This window comes from Lissotriton helveticus, chromosome 1_1, assembly GCF_964261635.1.
Source record: "Lissotriton helveticus chromosome 1_1, aLisHel1.1, whole genome shotgun sequence".
Lineage (NCBI taxonomy): Eukaryota > Metazoa > Chordata > Amphibia > Caudata > Salamandridae > Lissotriton > Lissotriton helveticus.
Window position 1 is genome coordinate 1,879,058,966 of NC_136057.1, and position 26,080 is coordinate 1,879,085,045.

General features: G+C 44.6%; 1 protein-coding gene across 6 annotated transcripts in view; it reads left to right on the plus strand.

The window, feature by feature from the left end:
* Positions 1-26,080, plus strand: part of RASAL2 (RAS protein activator like 2) — a 770,134-nt gene that overhangs the window by 459,007 nt on the left and 285,047 nt on the right. The gene's annotated exons all lie outside the window — the stretch shown is intronic.

The following is a 26,080-nucleotide window of genomic DNA, read 5'->3' on the forward strand; positions in this document are numbered from 1 at the left end:
TCCACTCCCTGTGCCAAGCATGCCTTTGAGATGTCATTCTGCTGCGCTTCAGCTTCTCACGTATTGTCCCCTTCATTGCCCTATTCCTGCCCGCTCAGCACTAGCAGTCACAGAATCTCTGCGGATTGGAAATTTAATCAGAAGCTCCCAGGACGTTCCCCCACCTCACTATCTCATATTCCAAATTAGTACGCTTGCAGCTCCTTGTAGTCAGGGACAGAGATTCCTTTTATGACTTGTAGAAATGTCATAGGATTGCCTTTTTTGATCCGTGCCCACCCCTTGCAACCTCTACAACCCTACTTAACAGTCCTATGTTCTTCACTGACCAGTGAGGCATGGGGCATATTGCTTTGGTTTATGTCTGTCTCTCATGGTGCAGATATTTTACATTTTCTGTGTTGACAATTTTTTTATTTTGTGTTATGAGCTAAATCTGGATGTAAGTGGTGTATGGGTTGAAGGTTATGAGCCTGAGAACTCAGCCTTGAGACACAAACGTTGGTGAGCTAGATCAGTGGGCCAATGTTCCTGGTTTTGAGAACTGCCTACACTATGAGAGAAAATGGTTTGAATAGCAATTAGCAGACTTTGGTTTGCTTCCTTCTGTAGTTAAGGGTGCTGATGAGTTGGATTGGATTGGTAAAAACTATTATTCTGCCACTTGGATACCTCAGTGGTGCTATATAACACGTGTTATAAAAATGTAATCAATGATCTCTTTCTGCCCCTTTTTAACTCAAAGGCTGCCAGACAACGCAGCTGTCTGGTTTGCTTAAGACTTCTTGGGGGATATTCTCAAAGCAGACTTAAGAATGCATCCTGCTCATTGCTTACCGTTGGCTTTGTGGTTTTAACTCACAGTTGCTTGTTTTCTGTTTGCAGGCTTTATTTGTTTTAGGCTGTCCAGCTTGAGTTGTTAGTCCATCCCGTGGAGCATCGTCTCTTTACTGTTGTCTTCCACGAGGGCTCGCTTTATGTAAACAGTAATATTATTATCTTATCTTGTCACATTCGCTGTGCATTCAGAGGTCAAATGTCAGGCTCTGCCTACTGAGGTACTGTGGTGCTCACTATTCTTTCTTTGACTTCTAAGTGAGAGGATTTATCTGGTGGTGTGAAAGGAAAGCCTATTTAAATGTCTGTAAATAAACTGTGCAAACATTTCAGATTGTATAAAAATTTGAAAAGTACAACTGAGGAACTTTTTTTCTAATCCTAAAGTAGGGTGGAAACATATTTTAATATAATCTAAACAAATCAATACACTAGGTGATGCCATTTCCACAAATTATTGTTTGTGCGCTGTATGGTTTTATCATTAAAACTGTATGTCTGTGCCAATATAACTGTCATTTCAATTGAAATGTGTTTTCTGTAATGTGCAAATCCACTCTTACACTCTGCATCAGTCCACTCTACAACACTGTATTCCACGGCACACTACGATATTTTACTGCCCTCACTGCTACGCCACTCCATTAATGCCACTCCATGACACTCCACTCTGCGACACACTAGTCTACTCCACAACACTTTACGGCAAGACACTCTGCGCCCCTTCTCTCTACGCCCCTCCTCTCCACGGCACTCTACTCCATTCTATGCTACTACACTCTGCGACACTCTAATACTCTACTCCACTCTACGCAACTCCCTCTATGCCATTGCACGCCACTTTATTCCATGCCACACTACTTCACGCCACTCTGTCACCCCACTCTACGACACTCTGTGCCATTTCACTCTACGGCACTCTGTGCTACTGTACTCTACGCTAAGCCCTTCCACTCTGCACCACGCCATTCTACTCCATGCAACTCTATTCTATGACACTCTACTCAACGCCACTCCCACTAAACTCTACACCACTCCTCGGTCTCCACTCTACGACACTCCACTCCACAACACACTCCTCTATGCTACTAACATTTAGCCATACTAAACAGCAGCCACGCTGGTGTACAACATGGTTAAAATACATTGGCAACTTCCATCACCCCAGTATGTCCTCTTTTTTGGATTAAACATACATTTATTGGCATTTTGTATCAGAACAACCATACATTATACTGAACTACTTTCCAGTGAGGCCGTTTAGGCAGCAGGAAATGAACATATGAAACACAGACATAACATGATACACGACAAAGCATCAAACATAGTCACTCACGTTCAGTCCTAGAAGGTGCCATAGATATTCTGTTTAATTCAAACAAAGCAGTGAGCTGAACTGATTTTACCCCACAGTTGCATAAAAATGTTATATTCTCCTTTGTCTGCAGACACCTGGTCTGGAGAGCGGGTGGAATATATGGAAAAAAACTTAAGTAAAAAAGAAAACTGAACTGTCTCGGGGGCGGGGGGGGTTGCTAATCATAGAGAATAAGTGGTATCAATTGTTGAGTGGTAAGCGTGCATCAGTGGGCAGAAGTTCCATTGTGTACAAGGGTATTTCTGCTATACCCAGGGGGTGAGGAGGAGGCGCAGGATCAACCGGGGGCTGCCATAGGTGCAATGCATATGATCCTGAAGGGGAAAATGAATGAGCTTGTTCCTATCAGTATGCATTTGTTACTATCCTAGTACCTGGTGCTATGTCCAGGTCGCTATTGGCCGACTCAATTTGATCTTTGTGTTCGGACCCCACATCACTCTCCAGGTTTTCCCAGTTCTCCAGCACCTCAGTTCACAGATCATATATTGGGTTTCTCCACACCCCTTGTGCATCTTCTATAACCAGGGCCCTCTCCTCTTCTCTATTTCTCTATCCCACAAGGTGACGTCTTTCACCCAAGCCACCAGGACTGGCCTCATCTCAGACTTCCACTCCATTGCAGTTGGTCTCTTGGCTGATATGAAAGCCAAATCTGAGAATCTGGTGCCCACTCTCTGCAATCTAGCTCTGGGGATTACCGCCGCCCCCTCCCCCCGCTACCCCCAGATTGTGCATGAGAGCATACAGCCTAGGGTATCGTACAAACATATTACCGCGTTCCAAAACAACCTTAAGGTGGGGCAGCCCCAAGTCATATGACTAAAGTCTGTGTCAGGGTGTCGACTCCTGGGGCATTCACAGGGTTCAGCTCCATAACTGGCTTGAAGTCTGTGGGGCGTCAGGTAGGTCATGCAGGTGTAATTGAATTGGATCTACTTCAGCTTTGTATTTCTTGAGACTCTCTTGGGGTCTACCAATACCTTACGCCATTCTAATTCTGGGATATCACGGCCCAAGATTCCACCCCACCTGGTCCTGCGTGTTGCCAGGGGCATGTGCACCGTCCCATTTAGAGCCTTGTAGAACCATGTTACTAGATGCCGATCCGATTCCATAGACAGCAGTAACTAGAGTGCTTTGTGGGTTTCAGGTTCTTCCCAGCCTCTGTCCCAAAAGCCGTCAAATGTCTGGACCTGGGCCTTGTAAATCAAGAACTGTCTCGGGGCTAAAGCATATTGGTCTGACAGGTCCTCCAAGGGCATGAGAGTGCCCAGGTGGCAACAGTCCCCGACTGACAACTCCTTCCAGCCTGACAACTGCTGGGCCGTGAAGTGGACAATAGGGTCCCCATGAGGCAATCCCACCAGTAGCAGGGCCGGGGAATAACAAGCATGTTTCTAGTCTTTACCATGCACTTGAGGGCCACCGTTAACAGCGCTCCGGGCTGTGGAATACCCACTACTGGTTGAAGCAGACATGCCATAAGCAGGTCCTGATGAGGTGCTAGTCCCATAAGACTTTATTCCTTCCAGGTGTTCCCACTGCCAAGAAGTACAGCTTGAAATCAGGAGCCCCCAGTCCAACTTCAAATGGTGGGTGTTGCAGAACGTCCAGTAACACTCTGACAGCCTCTGTGGCAGATTAAATCATGAAGCAGGATATCAAAATGCCCAAACCAGACAACCAGCACCCAAACCGGAAAGGTCGAGAAAAAATATGATAAGCGAGGAAGCATCATCATTTCAGATACGGATAATCGGCCCATGTTTGCCAGCTGTAGGGAGCGCCTGAACGAGGGACAAGATTTAAGGGATCGTAGTGCCCCACTTAGGTTACACCTGAACACCCGGGTACCTAAAGGAGATGGGGACCCAAGTTAGACCCGGAGATACGTTTATGGTCGTTGGGCTTTCCGCGCTATTGGAAAAAGGCAAGTTTTGGCCTTATTCACCCTTAGGCCTGAAAACATTCCAAACTCCTCCATCTGCTTGATCACCCCCGGGGCACCAGTAGCGCCGTCAGACAGGTAGAGTAGGAGGTCACCTGCAGAGAGAAAGATGTGTTTGAGACCATCTACAACTATGCCACTGCCTCTACCTTCCAGGCGGAATAGTTCCGCCAAAGGCTTGATGGCCAAGGCGAAGAGGAGAGGAGTTAATGGACAACCCTGTCTAGTGCCTCCAAAAATGTCATATTGGCGGGAGATCATATTGCCCATCTTGACCCTTGCCGTTGGACTAGTGTACAGCAGTGTGACCCATTTGATCCAGGCCCATTCTGCGGATGACCTCAATTACAAAAAAAAACCAACTGAACCGTGTTGAAGGCTTTTTCAAGGTCTACCGACATGAGCATTGCTCCAGGTAGGGTCTGCGCTGTACGGTTATAAAGGACATAATATAGACATCTGTGATTAAGTGAGGTACTGCGAGCCGGGATAATGCCATTTTGATCCCCGTGGACCAAAGCCAGCATGTGCTGCAGTAACCAAGAGGTCATTACGTTACTAAGAATCTGGAATTCTTTTATTTATTTATTTTTTAAAGATTTTCAAACTTAAACAAAGTGCAGCTGATCCTTATACATACAATCAATATCACATACATGTCTGTAGTTGCTAAAAGGAGACAATACATAGATCGGTTAAAAAAACATGAAATCAGGGAGTAAAGGCAGTTCATCAATAACAATTTGTCCATACAATAATGCTTAATCGTCCACAGAGTGGGTCAACATATAGGCAGTGTACGGACCCCACATATCCCTGGGTCTTGATGCACTTGGCAGCTCTTCTGCATAATAAGTGAGTTGATCACGACAATAAGCAATATCATGCAGCCATTGCTTCAGCAAAGGTGCCGGTCTACCGTCCCAATTTAATGCAACTCTACGTTTAGCCAGTTGCATAGACATCGCCACCAGTTTGCGAACACATGACGGAAGTTTAGAGACATTACCCAATAGACACATCTTCACATCGCTTACGATTGGGACTCCCACCATTTCAGTTAATGCTGTTACCACTTCATCCCAGAAAGTAAACACTTTTGGGCATGCCCATGCTAGATGCATAAAGTCAGCGTTATTCACACCACACCTTTTGCAACAAGTCGATTCCCTTAAACCATATTTATACAGTTGTACAGGTGTATAATACATCTGATGAATGTACTTCTAATGAACAGTGTTTTAAATGGGGGAAAAAAGTGCAGGTACTCATCAGATCGAGCTGGGGGCGTGGCAAGGAGGCGAGGCTAGAGGCGGAACTAAGGGTGGGTCTAAGGAAAAACATTTGAAGGGCGCAAGAATTTTTTCAACAGGCCCCTTCCACCGACCTGTGTCATTCTCGAAAGCCGTGGCTCTTTCTTGGGACACTTACCCCCGACTCTCATCAGATGATCCTCATCTCATCCATCATGTGCTTTATTTTAAACCCAGTGCCCCGCGCCCGCAGAGTATTCTCTACTATAATTTGCTTGCCCCTTTCTCCTTCTTCAACTAACCCCTCGATTTCTTCAGCTGAATTGTGACGTCACTCTTGAAAGCTCTCCTCAGTTGTCCCCTTTCTTACCCGCCAGCTGCTGTGCTATTCTTTCCTTTCCGTCTTTTTCGCATAGAAGAAAGGGAAAGCCAGAGCAAATTTAGCTTTTTAACGAGCTTCCCGCTTTCTTCCTGTGCACAGCTTCCAGGCGGGGTGAGGTCACACCCGAGGAGCAACGAAAGTCAAATATCGGAGTAGGGAGTGGTGGGCCCAGGAAAAACTGTTGGGGGGGGGGGTGGGGGGGGGGGGGGGAGAAAAGAGTGTCCTCAAGCAAAAGTCAGAGTGGCACTGCGAGAGCTCTCTAAGAAGGGGTGAAGTAAATCAAAGCCTCATTAACAAGCAAACAGGTCTTTCAAAGACCTGTGAAGTACTCGGGTGCGGCTGATGTGCGCGCCGGTAGGCAGTCTCAGCCGGGCTCTCACACGAGGTGGGAGAACGAGGGGGTCGGGGCTGAAGCCCTGCCTTGGAGCCAAACCATTACTGCCCTCCGTGTGAAATCACCAATATGTGAGCATGCGCCGCAGTGTAGAAATGCGATGCATGCTCACATTACTATGCGTGACAGTGAGTACCGGTACTCTGTTTTTGTGACGGAGAAGTGCCGGTACTCTTGGGGGGGGGGGAAAAGAAGTGCCGGTACTCAGTACCGGTGAGTACCGGCCCATTTAAAGCACTGGTAATTAATGAGTTTAAAGATCCCATTAACCGCAAAACTCCCAGTCATCCTACAGCTTTCTTCCCATTCCTCATCTGTAAGCGGCTGTGATAGGCACGCGTCCCATTTATCCCTGGAGTAAGTCAGTGCCGCCCCTTCATCCAGCTGCGAGGCGTGATATAAACGTTAAACTAATTTAGTCTTGGTTTGTGCAGTATAGATGAGCTGCAGAGCTGAGGGTTCCTCGGGAAAGCATGGGTATAAGCTACGCATGGCAGACCGAAGCCTAGTGTATATGAATGTGGACGTAGCCTTTCTCGCCCCATCCTTCAGAATATCCTGCAGGGAGATAAATGTCCCACCCGGGAAGGCATCCCCCATGGTATGTACCGCAGCAGCATGCAGGACCTTAAGGGCACCTGTTTCCCCCGTCACAGATAGCGCAGCATGATGAAGCAAAGGCATAGCTGGAGCATACAGGGGAAGTCGCTGCGCCCGCTTTCCCAGCGCATACCATGCCCAAGCTGTGCATTTGAACGTGTCCACCTCATCTCGCTCAAACACCGAATAGGGATTTACAATTATTGCCTTCAAGGGTAAGGGGTGAATAGCACCAGCTTCAAACCGCCACATGCGGCGTGAATGGCGGCGTATTCTGCCAGTAATAGGCAAACTGTGCCTGTGCACATAAATAATATAAGTGCATATCTGGCACTGCAAATACACCCATCGCGTAAGGCTTAGTTAGTTTCCCAACTAATTCGTGACTTCTTGGCCCCCCATGTAAAAGTGATCAACAGTGAGCGTAGTGTAGTAAAAAAATGCTGAGTTAAAGTGATAGGTACATTTATAAACAGATACAAACATTTTGGCAGCACTACCATTTTGATTAACGCGACCCTATCGAATCCACCGAGCCACCTGATCTTCTAACTTAGATATCGCCATTCCATAATTCGCCCTAATGTCTACCTGAGGGTCCCTGTAAATCCACACCCGAGATACTTTACGGGATCCGTAGCCCACTCCAGGGGGTAATTCAACACAAATGGCTCAGTACATTCTGTGAGAGAGAATATTATAGATTTATTTGAATTAATGGCTAACCCAGAATACCACTCAACGCGAATATATTCCCGAATAACCTGCTCTAGATGTTGTGCCGATTCCCTCACATACAGGACCATGTCATCGGCATACATTGACACTGCCAATGGTCGTTGGTAAAATCTCAATGGTGACCCTGCATGCCTCTGCCGCAGCACACACGCAAGTGGTTCCAGCACAACCGCAAATATCAGGGGCGACATCGGACAGCCTTGCCTGGTACCCCGCTTTATCGGAAACTCCTCTGATGTATGCCCATTAATACTCACCCGGGCTACCGGGTCAGTATACAGTAATTTTACCCAACTGGTGAAAAAAAAAAGGGAACCCCCATTCGCTGCATCACGGTAAACATATATGTCCATGCAATGGAATCAAATGCCTTTGCGGCATCTAAAAGAACCGCAGCTGCTGGCAGTTCGGGGTTTAAAAGATGCATGACCGCAAACGGAGCCCTTAAATTATGCGCCGTTGAGCGGGTAGGAAAAAATCCAGAATGGTCCGGAAGTACCATGACTGTCAGCAACACGCATAACCGGGTCGCTAAAACTTTCGCTAGTATTTTTACATCAGTGTTCATGAGTGATAGCGGTCTGTACGACTCACACCGGTCTGGTGGCTTGCGCGGTTATAGCAATGCAACAATGAATGCTTCTCTAAGCGAGTCAGGCAGTCGCTGTTGCTCAAAGGCCTCATCATACATGGCCGTTAAATCGGGCAGTAACATATCGACATACTCCGTCAGTGCCCGCTGCTTTCCCATTAGGCAATGATGAGATGGCATCTTTAATTTCTTCGGCGGTTAGCGAGTGCATCAGGAAATCTTGTTGACCCTTAGACAACCAAACCAAAGCCACGTCGTCCAAATACTGTGCTATTTCCTCCTCATTAGCCGTCCGTCTGCTCCCATACATATCTTTGTAATGCTTGACAAATTGATCAAGGATACCGGCTGTGTCCGAATAAGAAGTACCCCCCTCTGTAATCCCATAAACCGTGCAGTACCTTGTCCAAGGTTCCACAATTCTCTCAGCTAAAGCACGCCCCAGTCTCCCACCCTCGCCATAATATCGAGCTTTGCATCGCCGCGACAGATGCCTCACTTCCTGATCTGCCAGCTCATTTTACTCAGTCACCTGTGAGCGTATAGCAGCCAAGGTCGTACTATCGGGCGCCTCCTCATACTGCCGCTCCAATCTCACCAGGTCTTACTCTATCTTTTTCATGGATTCACGCAGAGATTTGAGCACACCTGCCTGCAGGCCTATACATGCCCCCCGGATAGTCACTTTAAATGCTTCCCATGTAGTGCCCATACTTTGCACCAAACCAAGATTGTCATTAAAATAATTTTCGATAGCTACCTGTAATTCTTCCTTAAAAACTAAATCTAGTAGAGCTGAGGGCTGTAGTTTATATTGGAACGGGCCGGAGCGTAAGTGAGTATTTGCATGACAAGCAGTACAGGGGCATGGTCTGACAGAGATCGGGGTAAATGAGACACCCGGGACACCGGAGCTTTGATATAGTGCGTCGCGAGCCAATAATCTAAACGGGACCATGTGTTATGTGTATATGAATAGCATGTTCCCTCCCGTATCCCAGGATGTCGCAGCATCCAAACATCGGTATGGCCCAAGTCACAGATACCATCTGGAACTGCCTACGCTGCGTTTTTAACAGTGGCATTTATTCTCGAATGACGATCCATCTCTTGATTTAGCTCCACATTAAAATCCCCCCCACAAATGATGGCAGATGGCGGCAGCTTATAAACTTTGCTCCACAGCATTTCAGAAAACTCTGGGTCATCTATATTTGGTCCATAGACATTCACCATCGTAATCAAAGTACCACATAACCTCCCCTGCACTATGATGTATCGGCCATTATCGTCAATCTCTTCATAACTACTTACAAAGGGGACACTTTTTTTTTAACTAGCACCATCACCTCCCGCGCATACGATGAGTATGAAGAGGCAAAACGTGCACCAACCCACTTTTTTGCCACAGCTGAGGCAGTATGCTTACTAAGATGAGTCTCCTGTAGGAGCGCGACTTGAACATTATGATGGTCCAAATATGCCAGTACTTGCCTAGTTTTTTTCAGTTTATTTAACCCCCTGATATTCCAGGTAATCCAAGTGAGTTTCCCTGTCCCCTCCATTATCCGCAATGCTGAGACAACACCCAGTACAAAGGAACAAATTTTGCACTACCAGACGTATGATACAGTAGATTGGCAACACAATTTGCACAGCTGCACACACTAACACCCCTACAACAATCACCACCCACCCACCCCAGCACCGCAACCATGCCGAGGACATCCCCATACCCCCCTCCCCCACCTCCCAAGCACTCTGAGGCAACCCAATATGGGCAACAAGGAACCAATAAGCCAAAACAATCCCACCCATCGTGAGTCGCCAGTGCACTCACCAAACCCTCCCCCAACACAGAACATCTTGGGGTGCACCCTCATGAGGGACGCCAGCGGCCCATTGATCCCCTCATGAAAAAGAGGGGAGGTTGGGGCTGCTCTTCAGTGGCATGCCCTCACCCATCCAAAATCGTAATTATACATGTGCCCAGCACAAACAATTATGAAAAGGCCACCCACCCAGAACATGTTTAGTACAACGTGCAACAACCAGGGCAGCAGCGCCACCCCTCTAAAGACTTGTCTAGTCATTCCCATCACATACTTCACATGCCCGCTTCCGCAGACCATCACCACCACCCCAATAACTCTAACAATCAAAAGTCTTCTAGGTAACAGTCAATAATTAAGGCAGTAACATAGCCCGCAGTGCTCCCTGAGGAGAAGTGTCCAACTTACTCTGTTGTAATAAGCATGTGAACCTATTATGCATAGTGCAAGTGCCTTACTAGAGGGAAAGAAAAATGTTAACACACATGTTATACTAGTCTCAGAATTATATTATATCAAAAGCACAGGTATATATCAGTTCACCCTGCAAGCACTTCAATTTTCATCATCCGCTTCGGCCCCCGCATTTTTAGACTCCTACTTCCGTTCCAGCTGCTTGACAAACTGTAAAGCATCCTTGGGCGTGTTGAAGATCTTCGGCTTGCTACCATGATGGAACCGTAGTTTTGCCGGATAAAGCATTGCATATTGAATTTGTAGTGCTTGCAATCTCTTTTTAACCAGTTGAAATTCCCTCCTGGCCTGCTGCACGGATGTAGTAAAATCCGGATATAGAGCAATCTCCATCCCTTGATATGTAGTCGTGCCCATTTCCTGTGCAAGCCGAAGAGCTGTGTCCCTGTCACGATAATTAAGGAGTCGGGTGATGATTGGCCGGGGAGAGGCTCCTGGGACAGGTCACGGCACCAGAGAGCGATGCGCACTCTCTACTACCATTAGCGAGGAAAAATGCTCTGCTCCAAGCATTGACTTGAGTATTTCCTCTACATACAGCTCCATTTTCACCACATTGGTTGTCTCCGCCACCCCCGTGATGCGCAAGTTATTCCGGCGTGATCTGGCCTCCAAATCCTCTTTCTTTGACTGTATTACCGCCAGCAACTTGTCCATTTGTGCGCATGAAGTAGTGACCGCCTCTACCCTGTCCTCCGCAGTGGATATACGTTGTTCTGCTTCTGTTAAGCGAGCGGCATGCTTATCCAATTTTTGAGACCATATTGTCCATGCGTAGATTCAAATTGTCTATTTTGCCATCTATGGCATGCAAACTCTGCTGCATGGCCAACATCATGCTCTCTAGTTTGCTACAGCTGCCAGCCTCCATTTCCTGCTCGGTATCAGACACCGCAGGGGTGGTGGACTTTGTCTGTCGCTTGGATTCAGGGCAGCTTGGATTGCAGTGGCCGGTCCGGCTTACCCATTGCAGCCACACTCCAATACCACCTGTCTGCCCCAAAGCACACAAACACAACTCAACGGACCAAATAGCGCTACTGCCTGGCTTCCACTTACTATAAGCCTCAGCAAATCGCCTTCACAGTCCAACCAAAGCTTTCAGTGTAGGCCTCAGCAGAATTACCCCAACAGGGCACCAGGTGCTTCAGCAACCCCTTAACCACCTCGTGGCTCGTCGCAAACTCCGCTCAAAAGGTGCAATTTTCCAGCCTTACACACTCTCAGCAGTCCTCAGGGAGCAGCGCCGCAGTGTCGTTTATGTGCAAGTCCGAGGCGGCAGCAGTATCACAGGGCCTCATCAGTCCGCCTGCATCAAGGGGATCGCGGCAGATAGGCCCCAGCAGCAGCGACAACAAAATGGCGTTGGATCCCGGCGCTGGGGACAGGCAGAGAGGGCCCCAGCACCACACAGCACACAGAATCTAGCCCCAGGCGGGTCGCCTCACAGACTCTCAGTATATGCTTTCGACCGCTGCTGCCTCATTACCCGCTGCGTTACACACACTTGGTCGCCCAAAGATGCGACGATCGCCGCAGCTTCTCCACTGTGCTCTGCAGCCTACCTCCACACCGGTGCTCGAGTGAGCGATGTCAGCACCGCACCGTCCCCTCCACCGACCACCTCAGCCGCTACCTCGGCAAGCCGCCCCTCAGCCTCGGCTCTTCACCGGCAACAGCGTCTCACACAGCAGCTGTGAGTCCCGGCCCAGGCTCCAGCCGAGCACCTCTCACAGCCTGCTGGTCTCCGACATCGGCATGCACAGGCTGCAGCCGCCAGAGAGCCGTTTCATGCCCAGACAGACTTTTCAGGAAGATGGAAGCATATCAGTCCGACGCCCAGGATCTGCAGATTCCGGTACTGGCACTAGTAGCTGTGGATGGTATGGTAGTAACAGGATAGATGCAGGATAACAGCCCCGACCAGCAGAGCTGCACTAATGTGCGGCCATCTTGCTTCGGGCTCGCTAGCGCCACCCCAAGAATCTGGAATTCTATGTTGAACATGGACATGGTCCTAGTGCGGATGGAGGTGCATACGGTACTTTGGTCTTAGGAAGGGGACCTACTAGCGCATTTCTCGTGTATTCAGGCAAGGTTCCCAACCTCAGTGACTGCATTGACAGCCTCTTTTGTTCCAAGAGTCCCTGAAAGGTGGAGTTGTAGTGTAGTTCCTATATTCCCAATAGGCTCTGCGCATTGGAATAATATATTCAGCAGTGTAGACGTAAGACTGAGGTCGACTAGGTCCCTACTGACTATATTAAACTTAAGTTTTTGCGAGCTAGCTCAGAGGTCACTAGAAACTTTCTCGAATAAACGAGGAGGAGTTTAACCTCCCTGGATAGACAAGAAGGGATTAGCTTCTGACAACCATATAACATGACAACTTTGCTCCCTCAGACTAAGAGTGTATCTCTAGAGTCGTGTGAAAACAATAGACCGTTAATTCACTCAGTCAAGTGTGCATACTTAGTTTCACCAGAGTGCAGAGAAAAGAAAGACGGGCGTTTTCAATAAAAGGTGTAATTTATTGAGCAGTCTTCTTCCTCATACAAGAGAAATGAATTGCCACAATTGCAATACTCATAGTAAAGTAAAGTGCGTACAGTAAAAGGAGGATTATAAAATAATACTGTTAAAGCATTGATATGGTTTCTTAGCCATATGATACTTTAAAATAGTTAAAATATATATACATATATACATTGACTAACGTACTCAACTGGTGCTTCTAAATACGCCTACCCCGGTGTACCTGACCTAAGCCTAATACGTGGGAAGGAGTAAGTAAGTAGCAGTTTAAGTTAAGTTTGTTTTGCCAAGAATCTAACTCAAGAATTCTCTTTAAGGGTTTAGTCAGCTCCGTACCTGGGTATTAGAAAGCAGGAGGTCTTGTATTTCTCTCTCAGGACTCGATATCCCAGTAACCCGCGAAGGTATCTGGAAACACCGGAGCTGGATTTCTCGGCAGGAGAAAAGACAGCGTCTCTCTCTCAGTGCGTCAAAAGGGAGGGGCAGCGTCCGTGGGCTCTCGCATCAGCTGGGCTCTCGGGCAAGTAGATAGCTGCTCCCAATACCACCACCGTGTGTTTGCTTAAGGCAACATTGGTATATTTATACCTGAAAGGTGCCGGGTTTGACGTAAGGTTGGACATAAGACGTCAATAAAGATGTCACTAAGAACTGGCCGTTCTTACAGTGCTTTACAGGAGTTCTAGGATGAAATCAAAACAAAAGCAAGGGGGATTTCCCAGGTTGCTGGAGGTTTGGATTTGTTTAGAGAACTCGTTGTGCTTTCTAGGGGGCCGGGGAAGTAGCCTTGCTTAATGTGACAGCATGTGCTACGTCTGAATATGGATGTGATTATTATGCCGTTGTATGGATAGTATTGATTATAACCGGACAAGGGCATAAAATAGGAATATCGATTTAGGCTCCTAGATAAAAACACAATACCCACTCCACGATCTAATGTCCATCATTACTAAAACTAAGCAATAGTAAACATATAAAAGTGCATGTGTATTTCAACCCACCCCAAAATACATTTTTAGCATTTGAGACGGTGCATAGATGCACACGAAAATTGATTATAGGTACTGTACGCTATTCAAGCAGTGTAATCATTCAGTAAAAAGGATGCATATATATATCAGTATGAATGATTTGCGAAATTTACACATGAAATGGCTCTTAATACAGAAAAAAAAGTCAAGACCATTCCATCACATATAAATACAGTAGCTGTAAATGTGCTAGAGGCGAGGTAATATATTGTCTCTAGAGTTCCTAAAAATAGAAGCTCTGTTCTCTAAGAATAGTTCTACTTCAAGCAGAGTACATGTGCCAGAAAAAAGGTAAATATTTTGGAATTGAAGAAAAAATAATTTCGCTTTCAGGGGAGAGAAAAAAAATATAGTTCCAAATATGTTCAGTAGCTTTTGTTTATCAAAGCCGAAGGCCGAATTCAGAGTTCAGGGAACGCTGTGTACTAGTTTGCTTAAAAGTTATTATTTTTGTTCCGGGGAAAACATCATTTCAGAAAGACTCGCAAAAAAGTTGTCTACGGCTTCAGGTGAAAGTTCGATTAAGTTCGAAAATGCCGCAACTGTACAGTCGTGAGAATGATTGCTATCATCGATGTCAGATCAGCAATGCTCACAGAAGGTCGTACCTGGGTGATGTTGCTCTCATCTCGTACTTCACTACTCTTTATTCGCAGTGGTGAAGTCTCAACGAATGCCGTCATCAGAATGGGTAGCCGCTGGGGACAACACGATGCATGAGCCGTTACAGGACTTAGCAAAGTATCTGTATCCATTGGTACTGCTGATGGTAGTGTAAGACAGACATCCAACACGCATTCTTCTCCGCATAGCATACATCGAAGCACAGGTAAGATGCAATTTTGCCAGATGGGTCTGAATGAAAGAAACCAGGTCATATTCAGATCTCTTAGCCGGGCTAATCCAAGGACTTTAGTTATGCGGTCCCGATAGCGTATAGCTAGGATCGTTTCTTCCATTGCTGCTGGAGTCTTGTCCGCGACTTGGCTTGCCATATCGAAGCAGAAGTAACAAAAATAAAATGCCTGCTATGAGTCCCAACAGAAGTGGTAGGCCGCCAAAGACAGAATGGACAAAATTAGGAAAAATGCCCAGAACTGCTTGGAAGGGTGTTAACAGTCCCGAAAAAATTGTCTTAAATATATGTGGGATACCGCTGGTATCAGACATATTTAGTATTTGACTTAGCATTTCTGCGAAATGCAGGGGGCAATTTGTTGATAAAAGTGTATGTATCTCTGCCGTTGTCCTTGCAACTTGCAGATCATACGTTTCTTTTGATGACGTCAAGGGCACAGTTGTCTGTAAAAGAACAGACTTCATTCTGCTTAAAGTATCAATTCGAATAGAAGAGATATTCAAAAAGGGCCAAATCTTCGCCTCCATGTCTGGAGTGCTGTTTGGATACAATACTTGCATACAGCAAGTGACCATGGAACTAACGCTCACGAGATAAGCTTTTCCTGGCACCATGCCGCAACATCTGTGGTCCACTATTAGAATGTAGCTCCCGTTAGAAAGCCGTCTAAAGAATGGCTCTATTCGAGTTGCAGGTGTGCCATGCTGGTGACATGAAAGGTTATTTGAAGTCCCCTCACAGGCCCCATGCAGGTCTATACTTTGACACAGAAGTATACCGCTTAGTGATTGTTTACAATTTTTTCCACTAAGAAATACATTCTGTTTCTTTTCACTATAACGTGTGTGTGTAAGGTAATTTCCATGATGACTTAATGTACCCTTTACCCAACCTTTCATACTGGCCTGCTGGTATATACTCTTGACAGAATTTAAATTGGAAAGTTGTTATCGGAATTGTTATTATTCCATGTATTATCCATTCAATGACAGGTCTTTCTGACATTGTCAATGGTAATCTCTCACGTTTTTCAATGCTCAGAATTGTATACTCTGCTCCTTTCTGTGCCAAGCTGATTTGTGTATCAGTAAGGTTAAAGATAGAGAATAGTGACGTTGTGTTGATTAAACGCCAGGGCACGTAGCCTGAACGCAGATTTTGCAACGTCCAGCCAAGCTGTACAATAGAACGCAATTGGGACTGACCGTGTTGTAACATTAGTACGTCCTGCTCTATTATATCAATAGCAGATGATACAATACTGTCCAGTGAATATATTCTGGAAGACAGTCATTAACCCATTGTCCACAACAGAAAGTGATTTTTCCAAATTGATATGGTCAATTTCCCGTATTTTTTCTGCTGTTTCAATTTGCGTTTCTTTCCAAGCTTCATTGTAAGCTGCGTATATACCGGCCGCTATGAAACGTTTTGGCGCTGTTTACGCGGTCCCATTACGAAATTACGCAAGTCAGCACCGTCTTTAAGTAAAGTCAAGCGTCGCTTAATTTCTGCCAGTGTGGATGTGTGTAGCCATTCGAGGCAGAGTGTTCCTACACTGTATGTTGTAACTATCCCTGGATGTTGTCTCTGGGAGTATCTAGGGTCTGGCCTGGTCAATTTGAACCACTGTAATTTGTTCAGGAATCTATCTTGACAGCTGTTTGTGTCTGTGGGCCAGATCAACCATTTTTTCCAATCAGGATGTGTTCTGTTTTGGTTAAAAATATGGGATATGTCTATCTCAACATCTGTAGTGCTATTACTGTCAGGTGTTGGCTTTGGAATAGACGGTTTGTTTAAGTCTTTAATTAAACTGAATAGATTAATTTAGTGTTTGTCAGCATTGTTTTCATTCCTGTCTTATTTAACATTTTAAAATAAAACGTTTCTGCTTCACTTGTGTTAAACCCTGAAAAGTATAGGAATTTATCGTAAAATGTTTTCGAACTGCCTTTTGGTGGAGTTGCACAATGTTCCTATTGATTATAATTAAAAACATTTCTATGTTGAGCAGATTTATGCAAATAATTATGTGCAAAATGGTTGTAGCAGTACATTTCTTCATAATTCGATGAACCCTGCAAATAATCATGTTCTTTAAATTTTGCTGACATAACTAAATCTGACATCATATCATTAATACTTTCAAAGGCCCAATCATCAGAAAATGTGCTCGGTTTTAATGAAACCTTAAACTGGTGTGGATACTTCAAGAGCTCTACCGGGCCATAGATTTCGTAATCTGTTTTGTCCCAAGTTACCCCACCGGGTATTGGATTGGCTGTGACATTCACGGATGATAGTTCTCTTTTCTCGATGTGAGATGACTTGTGTGGCTTTAGGACCAAGTTGATGTTCTGACTGGCTGTGTCCATTGTACTATATTTTCCTTCAATAAAATTTCCCAAACAGAGAACCATGATGAGCCAAAGAAGGAGAAAAAGTACACCTAACACAATCCAAAATTCAATCCATGGAGAAATCAGATAGGTTTCTTTGAGTTGATGAAAGAGTTCTGTTACTTTGTCTTTAAACGTTTTTGTTGTTGGCTGTTCTTCAGGCTCGCTTGGATCCTCAGAAAAGTCATCGAAATTGATGAAGTAGCCAGATGCAGTTCTATCAATTGTTGGAATCGCTTCAGGATTTTTATTTGCTTTTGCATCTTTTGTTTCATTAGCATAGTCTGAGGCTACATCGTTGTAGACTGGTGTTTCTTGACGAACTGTTGAAATTTGGGTTTCAAGAGGCACAAGTTCCATGGCATTGTTGCATAGTCCTTTTTTATTCACTGCAGGTTTATCAAATGTGATTAGTCTCTCAGTTTGAACCTCTTGTATTGTAGCAAGTTTTGGTGTTCTGCTACATCTTGGGAGTCCACTGGGCCTACTACTTATTATTGGCCACATGATTGTGGTTTTACCAAGTCGATGGATACAACTCGGTTCTCCTTTTTACCAGCAAGGGGCGGTAGTACAACTGATCTTGTCCCACTGACAGCTAAGACAGGTACTGCTTTTCTGTAAGAAGGCCCAAATTCCTTCTTCACCGCGATCTTCTCTCTGACTAGATCCCCAATCTTTGGAATCCAGACAGGCCTTGCTGGGACAGGTAGTTTTTCTTCAGTGGCTGTTGGCTGCTGTTTTAGCTTTATGTTGCTCAGGTCTTTTCTTGTTTCATTTAAGTCCTGTAAAATAGCCAAACGATCTTTGATATCAAAGCATTTTTCTTCTACCACTGAAATCTGACTATCTAAGTCCTGAATATGCATTCTAGTACCGAACAAAAGTTCGTACGGGCTGAAACCTTTTAGAGAATTTCTTGGCAGATTATTAAGACTACGTTGGACACTTGTTAAATGTTGGACCCACCCATCACCCGAACCTAATACCCTCACCGTTATAGATTGCTTTATGTCTCGGTTTTTCTTTCCACAATCCCATTTCCCTCAGGATGGAAGGGACAAGAGTACCGCAATGCAATGCCCATGCTGGTCATGACCTCCTTATAGGCTCGAGAGCTAAAAGCAGGACCCTGGTCAGAATGTAGCATGCCAATTGTGTATGTGCTGATATAGTGAATAAACAACAAGAGAGAAAGGGCTATAAAAATTACTCTCCCACCCCTGGGAATAAACAATCGTAAACAACTAGAGAGTATTAATTTACAAAAAATAGCAAAGAACTCCGTCAAAAGAGTGGTCAGGTAGAACAGTCACCAAACCCCCAACAGTGCTCCATGCCAATACATTCACCATGCCACAGGAAAATGTGAAAATACCAAGATGTCAAAAGGAACCCTCAGGCACCCACTCAAGGCAGGTAGCCGTTTGTCTTCATTGGGTTCCTGTGGTTAGTGCGTGTGAATTTACAACAAACAAAAACATAATAATCAGTGCAGATTAAAATGAGTATAGATCACTCTCTCAACCAACACTTTTAATGGAGAGGTGATTCGAACTCGGTTAAAATCAATATGTGCAGGCGGACATACGGAGTTAAGTAAATTTGAACCCCTTGTCCTAGAACAAGGCCGACATGTTTCAGCTATTTGGTCATTTACGACCCAGCATTCTTCAGGACCAAAATACATAAAAAAACTCACCACACGAGGCAGTACACCCCCTAACGTGTCTACTCACGGTGGATGGATATTCACATAAACGCAATCATTACCAACTTGTGTTCTATCTATTGGTGGGCGTCTTGTGCATTACCTCTATTATGAGAGGTTTATGGAATCTGTAAAAGAACCATAAACACAATTTCAAAACAAACAATATTATAGCTTTTGTATTTTCTCAATGTTTCACCATAGTTCCTAATAACCATTCCCACTATTCACCCTGTGGCATAATGTGATCAACACTGTATGTTGGACATGGACTTAAAACTAACCCAGGTTCATACAGGAACAGTGTTACTAATGACTAAGAGTAACACAAGGGATAGAGCATAAATTCCTTTAACACCTGGATAGCTGACTAGAAGGGGAGAGTATATTTATATCTTCACTTCCGCACAACAAAATAACTTTTGAGTGTGTGTTTTTCATCTATTTAAATGTTGATCACATTATGCCACAGGGTGAATAGTGGGAATGGTTATTAGGAACTATGGTGAAACATTGAGAAAATACAAAAGCTATAATATTGTTTGTTTTGAAATTGTGTTTATGGTTCTTTTACAGATTCCATAAACCTCTCATAATAGAGGTAATGCACAAGACGCCCACCAATAGATAGAACACAAGTTGGTAATGATTGCGTTTATGTGAATATCCATCCACCGTGAGTAGACACGTTAGGGGGTGTACTGCCTCGTGTGGTGAGTTTTTTTAATGTATTTTGGTCCTGAAGAATGCTGAGTCGTAAATGACCAAATAGCTGAAACATGTCGACCTTTTTCTAGGACAAGGGGTTCAAATTTACTTAACTCTGCTAGAGATCGCGGGTCACCCGACCAATAATGTCGCCACTTCTGGCTTCGGGCCCATATACTTTACTTCACCATATACATTGATCAGATGACCACGCAATCTACTACCAATAATTGTGAGTTCCTTTCGATGACTTCCAGTGTACCCAACTTACCATCCACCGTTATGGGTACCTATGACCACGATGGGTCAGGGAGCTAGCTGTAAAAGGAAAGGCAGCAAAATACAAACCCAAACTTATATACTTTATTTTATGAAATGACCACGGACAACTGGAAGTTTTGAAAGTTTATCTTAAATTCAAGTAAAAGACAGTCATACAGCTTTATCAAAAGAAATACTAATGCGACAGGGAACCCGCTAAGTGAGAGGAAAACTAAGATAAGGGCAAAGTGAACACGCTATAAATCTGAGTTACTTTAGTCAGTTTTACGAGAGAAAAACCACGACCATATTAGGAAGTTGCAAACTGCAATACAGAAAATGATTTCTAAAAGGTAGGGTAACATAGGAACACGCTATGAAATCAAATGCAAATGACTTTATGAAATGCAATGGTTGCAGGAGAAAGCATGGAAAATTATTCACGAGCCAGGGTATGTCTTTATTGAAGCAAAGACAGAAAAATAGGAAGGTGCAGTTTAAGAACTTAGAGCAATATTTACCTAGACTGGTGTGAAAACCAACCCTGGCCACGGGTCAGTTAAGGACAGGAAAACCCTCAAGGAAGGATAACCCTCAGTGGGACAGCAGGTGCAGAATGGACACCCCAGGACAGAACAGGAAACCCAGATTCAGATCAGGACAGGACCACCAGGATACGACTAGCACCCGCAGTTCGGAAGCAACGCCTGCGCTCCACCCTCTCTGCAGCTATCAGTCAGGACCCCGATTGGGTCAGCGAATTCCCAGCAAAGTGCTCCGCCAGCACTTAAGGTTCGGTAGAACCTCCAGAGTCTATGGTCAAATTTCGGACAGAGTGCTCCGCAGCACCTCTGTATCAAGTCACCTATTGAGTGCGTTGGGTCAGTGACAGGTCAGCTATTCAGACAAGTCGGACAATTTCTCTAGCTAAACTTAGGCTAGATATACTCTTTTGGGTCAGTGTACCACCCCCCAATGTTGCAAAGTGTCAGAATCCCCAAATTTCGATTGGTCCTAAGGTAGGATTTGGTTAACGCACCAATCAGAACAGACTATTCTAAGGCCTAATTTGCATGTTAAGGTGCCGCCTAGCAAGATTGGGGTTCCCATGAGAAAGTCGCATGGAATACAATGAAACTTATACATTTGTAACAACATAGGGACATTGGCTCCATCCTCCTGGGTCAGAGGTAATTCTCTCAGGAGCATCTCGACTGTGGCTGCCAGCTGGCTGAGTTCCACGGTCCAAGTCTGTCTTTGGCCTTGCATCTTGAGCATGCGCAGAAAGGACCTTCAAAATGGCTCACGACCCATTCGGACCCCCATTTCCCGTGTTACATGAAAAGTAAGCGAAAACAAATTAGTACATAAAAATAAATGAATGTATTACATGTCATGATTTCACAATACAGGTTTCATCATTATAAAAATATACTATGCATTATTAGTAAGTGCAACGAATAATTTCACAAGAGCAGCAGCACAAAGCTTCACCACGTTAATACAAAGATGCGCCATCTTGTGGCTATTACGCATGCGCACCCTTTCCCTCCAAAACTATCTCTAAGTGTAGTCACGTGAGTGTGACTGACGCATGCGCAGAAGAGGAAAATCAAGCAGCGGCCATTTTAGGGACACGGATTAATCGTATTAGTAAAACACATATGCAAGCGTCTCTATGATACATATATATCGGAAATAAAAGATATTAGTAAAACGTACAATTCGTTACGAGGTTACAACGGTTTCGAGGTTCATGAATCGAGCAAGTCGCGATGCGAAATCTTGCTCTATCAATCCCCTCTTTGATGATATTTACTATCATCACACAAAAAATTGAACCAGATGCCAACTTTCTTTCACACCTTGTACATTTCTCTCTCTTCCAACAGGCGATTCAATTTTTCCTTCTCATTTAAGGTAGGGTGAGAATTTTTCACCTTTTTATAAATCTGATTATTCATTTCTTCCAATTCAAGTTCATCCGCACTCCGTTTCACTCCTCTTGCATTCACCTGATACTTCTTAGTATGCTTTCGACATTTGCAACAGACGAATATGAGAAATAGGATAAGACCTATCACTCCAATTGGCATCAGTACCTTTAACAATAAGCTTTTACCTAAACTAGCAAACCAATGACCTACATTGGAGAGACCATCAACCAGTCTCTTCCAGGCACTGTCAACCTCGAGTGGTTTGAGTTCCTTTTCCAAATTAGTAATGTTTTTCACATATCTTTTTAGCTGTACACTTTTGTCCGGAATGTAAGTGCAACAATGTTGCGCCTTCAACATCCGGCAGACTCCGCCCTCTTTTGCTAATAAGGTGTCAAGAGCAAGTCTGTTCTGCAAAACCATTGATCTGATCGCAACCATTTCGGTATTGACCAGCAGAAATCCATGAGCTGTGTCAGTAGACAACACATCCACTATTGTGGACAATTTGCAAATTCTGTGAGTGTTCAGAACCACTCCCACTACAGGTATCAGTGCACTAAAAATACTACCCATTATTTCACCTACGCTTTCTCTTTTACTACGCACTAAGCCATTAGTATTTTCACTGCTTCCAGCAATTTCATTCACATGGTATATTCTCGGGAAGACAATGCCAAAATAGCAGCTTCCATACCAGTGATCCGGCAATTTGAAATAAGCCTTGTCTCCACATATATAATAAATTCCAGGAAACACAGGCTCTGACCCATTTTTGAATCCCCAACCTCCAATTACCTTGTAATTATGCTCACATTGACTGGAACCAATGAAAATGTTATTATAATAACTAGTCTTCTCGCGATGAAGACAGAGTTTCCCTTTCTTCTCGAAATCCAGCAACAAAGCAGGCCCTGCCCCGCCATTTGAGGTGCTTTCCATGTTTTCAGCCCATTTAGGTGTTTTCTGCCTTTTGTCATTTGCCTTTCTTTGGAAACTCTCCCTTCTTTTCTCTGCCATGTTTAAGAATACCTTTTCTTGTTCATGTAATGAACAGGTCAAGTTGTCTCTGTGTGCTTCATTTAAGTCTATAGTACCTATAGTCAGGAAATATTCTCCCATATAACGTGTAACGTCACTTCTAGTATGTACAGGATTCAGATTTCCACGTATAGGAAGTTCAGAAAAAATCACGTCATTATTAGAATAATAGTACTGTAACGGTCCTCTTTTGTAAAATAAGCTTGCTAAAATACTACAGGAGATTCCATAGGTCAGAGGTAGATGATGATATGTCACGCCTTCAGCCACAGAAGTAGGTAGCTTCATGCAGACATAGCAATCTTCTATTTCCATAGTTTCTACATAATGCACTAACAGATTTGCGAAAACATTTAAGTGTGTCTGGTTTCTAACTCCGTGGTAATGTAGTCCTTCCTCATCTGATGCTTCTAAGTCTCGTTTTGTCTGTCTGAGTGCTCTCTCACGTCTTTCTACACTTCGTGTTGTCAGTTCTTCAGTGTCAGGAGTCTGGGTAGGGTCAATATTAGTATTTTTGCTAACCATAAAGGGAATGAAAACTGTTAATCCTATCCAGATTACTATAACTATACTACATATGCACACCTTGCAGCATGTTTTGCAACAACTGCGGCTAGGTCTACTACTCACATTTGTATCAGACATTTTGGCTCAGAAATAAAATTTTAACCCCTCTTTGTAGCTTTTCCCAGGTATTTTATGCTGTGCAATCTCACGGCGGTTGTTCTTCTTCCTCTGTAGAGTAATCAGTAATTCGTTCTCCGTCGCTTTCGTCAGTAATATCAAGATCCTCAAAGTTTTCCAAGATTAAGTAGGTCCACTCTGGATCCTTGTATTTTTCGTTTTGTCTTTTTATTCGCTCACTCCTTCTCTTGGAGCTATCTTCAGGTATTTCTGCAATTCGGGGACTTTTTCTTATATCTGCAAGTTTCTCTTGGACAGTTTTTATTCTTAATCTTAGTCTCTTAATATACCTTGGCTCAATGTGCTTCTTTTTCTTGAGTCTTTTGGTTGGCACTGTTATTTGGCTTTCTTCTAATGTCCTTTTATTTTCATTTGTTTGTGGCACTTCAATTTTTGTCTTCTCCCTTTCTGTCTGACTAGTCCCAGGTCTTGTACCTATTTCTTCTGCCTGGTTACTAAGCTGGCCTTGTTCAGGTGAGTTTTGACTTTGGCTTTCAAATGTCTCTGTTTCTGTGTCCTGAACACGTTCTTCTATTTCTGCCTGATCCTGCTCGAGCACTTCGATCCCTTGATTTTCTTCTGCTCGAACTATTACACTATGTCTAGTCTGTCCCTTTTCGACATCAGGAGTCAGCGGAGGAGTATCGATCACTTGTTCTGTCCCTGTCTGACCTTCTTCTTCGTCCTCAGATTTGATGTGAATCTCAATGATCTGAGGGTCTTCGCCTGTGCCTTGCTCGACCTCTCCATTCCACTCCCTGTCTTCTCTTATTCGCTCTCTTGTTCGGAGTGGGTCTCCCGGAAGGTCGATTATGGGTATCCACTCTTCTGGCCAAATCCTCTGCAGCTCGTCATCAGCTACCTTTGGACCAACAGCGGTGGGATCCTCAGCAGTACTAGTGCTTGGCCACTCGTCATCAGTTACCTCTGGACCAACGCCTACAGGACCCTCAATGGGACTGTTGCTCGGCCGTCTGATATCAGCTACTTCAGGACCAACAGCTGTAGACCCCTCAGCTGGACGACCTTCTGCTCCAGGTTCCTCGTCGGGTATCACCTTCTGGGTATGGCTGGCATGGATCCACTTAGGAACGCCTGCGCACTTCACCGCTGTTGTGGTGACCAGGATTACTTGGCGCTTTTGTCCCCACCTTGGTTCAAGGCAACTCGAACGAGTATGCTTCTTTATCTTAACCCAGTCACCAGGAACCAATTTGTGAACTGGTGTTGTCGGGTTGGCGACGGAGTCTGCCCCAATCTGGCGAGAGATAGAACGCACTTGGTCACCCAGTTGCTTGCAGTATTCAAGTACCAAATCATCAGAAATGTTTAACAGTTTGTATCCTGGTACCCAAGCTTGTCTCATCACTCTTCCCATCAATATCTCATGGGGACTCAGGCCTGTTCTTCGATCTGGAATGCTTCCGAGTCCCATCAGAACAAGAGGCAAGGCATTTATCCAGTTCAAGCCAGTGGAGTCACACATTTTTGCCAATCTATTTTTTATAGTGCCATTTATTTGTTCTACCACTCCAGAAGCCTCTGGATGATATGCACAGTGCAGCTTTTGAGTGATCCCGAATGCTTTGCAAAGCTGGGCCAAAATTTCATTCTGAAAATGGGTGCCTCTATCTGAATCAATAAAGACTGGAACCCCGAACCTAGGTATCAACTCTTTTAGTAGGAGCTTAGCTACTGTTATGGCGTCATTCTGTGTGGCAGGGTAAGCTTCCACCCACTTTGAAAATAGGCAGACAATGACAAGGACATACCTTTTTCCCTCACAACGAGGCATGGTAATGAAATCAATTTGTATTCTTACAAAGGGACCCCCTGATCTCCCAATTTTCATCAGTTCAACTACTGTTCTTTTGCCAGCGTTGTACTGTTGACAGGTCAAGCACCTCTGGCAGAGAGATTCTGCTACTTTCCTGAACTTCTTGTTGTACCAAGTCTGTTGAAATACCAGAACCATGGCGTCCCTCCCAATGTGTGATCCCTCATGTATCAATCGAGCCATTGGGGCAAGCAGGTGTCTAGGTAACACAGGCATACCATTTGGGCCCACAATGACACCATCCTCACGTCTTGGTTTACAACCTTATTCTTTCCACTTCTCTTTCTCTTCCCAGGGCGTCACATGCTGCCATTCTCTCACTTCATCCCATGTAGGCACTTCTTCAAACATTCTAAGTTGGCAGCTGTTTCCAACCCCACCCCGATTGGGATTTATTCTCATTTGATCCATAGCACATTGTTTTGCCACCCGATCAGCAAAGTCATTTCCCATAGATACAGGGTCAAGGCCCTTCTTATGAGCAACACATTTGACCACTGCCAATTCCTTTGGTAATTGGATTGCCTCTAAAAGGTCTTGAACAACTTTTCCATTTCGAATGGGGGTACCTGAAGAAGTCAGGAATTCTCTTTGTAGCCATAATTGGCCAAAGTCATGCACAACCCCGTAACAGTACTGA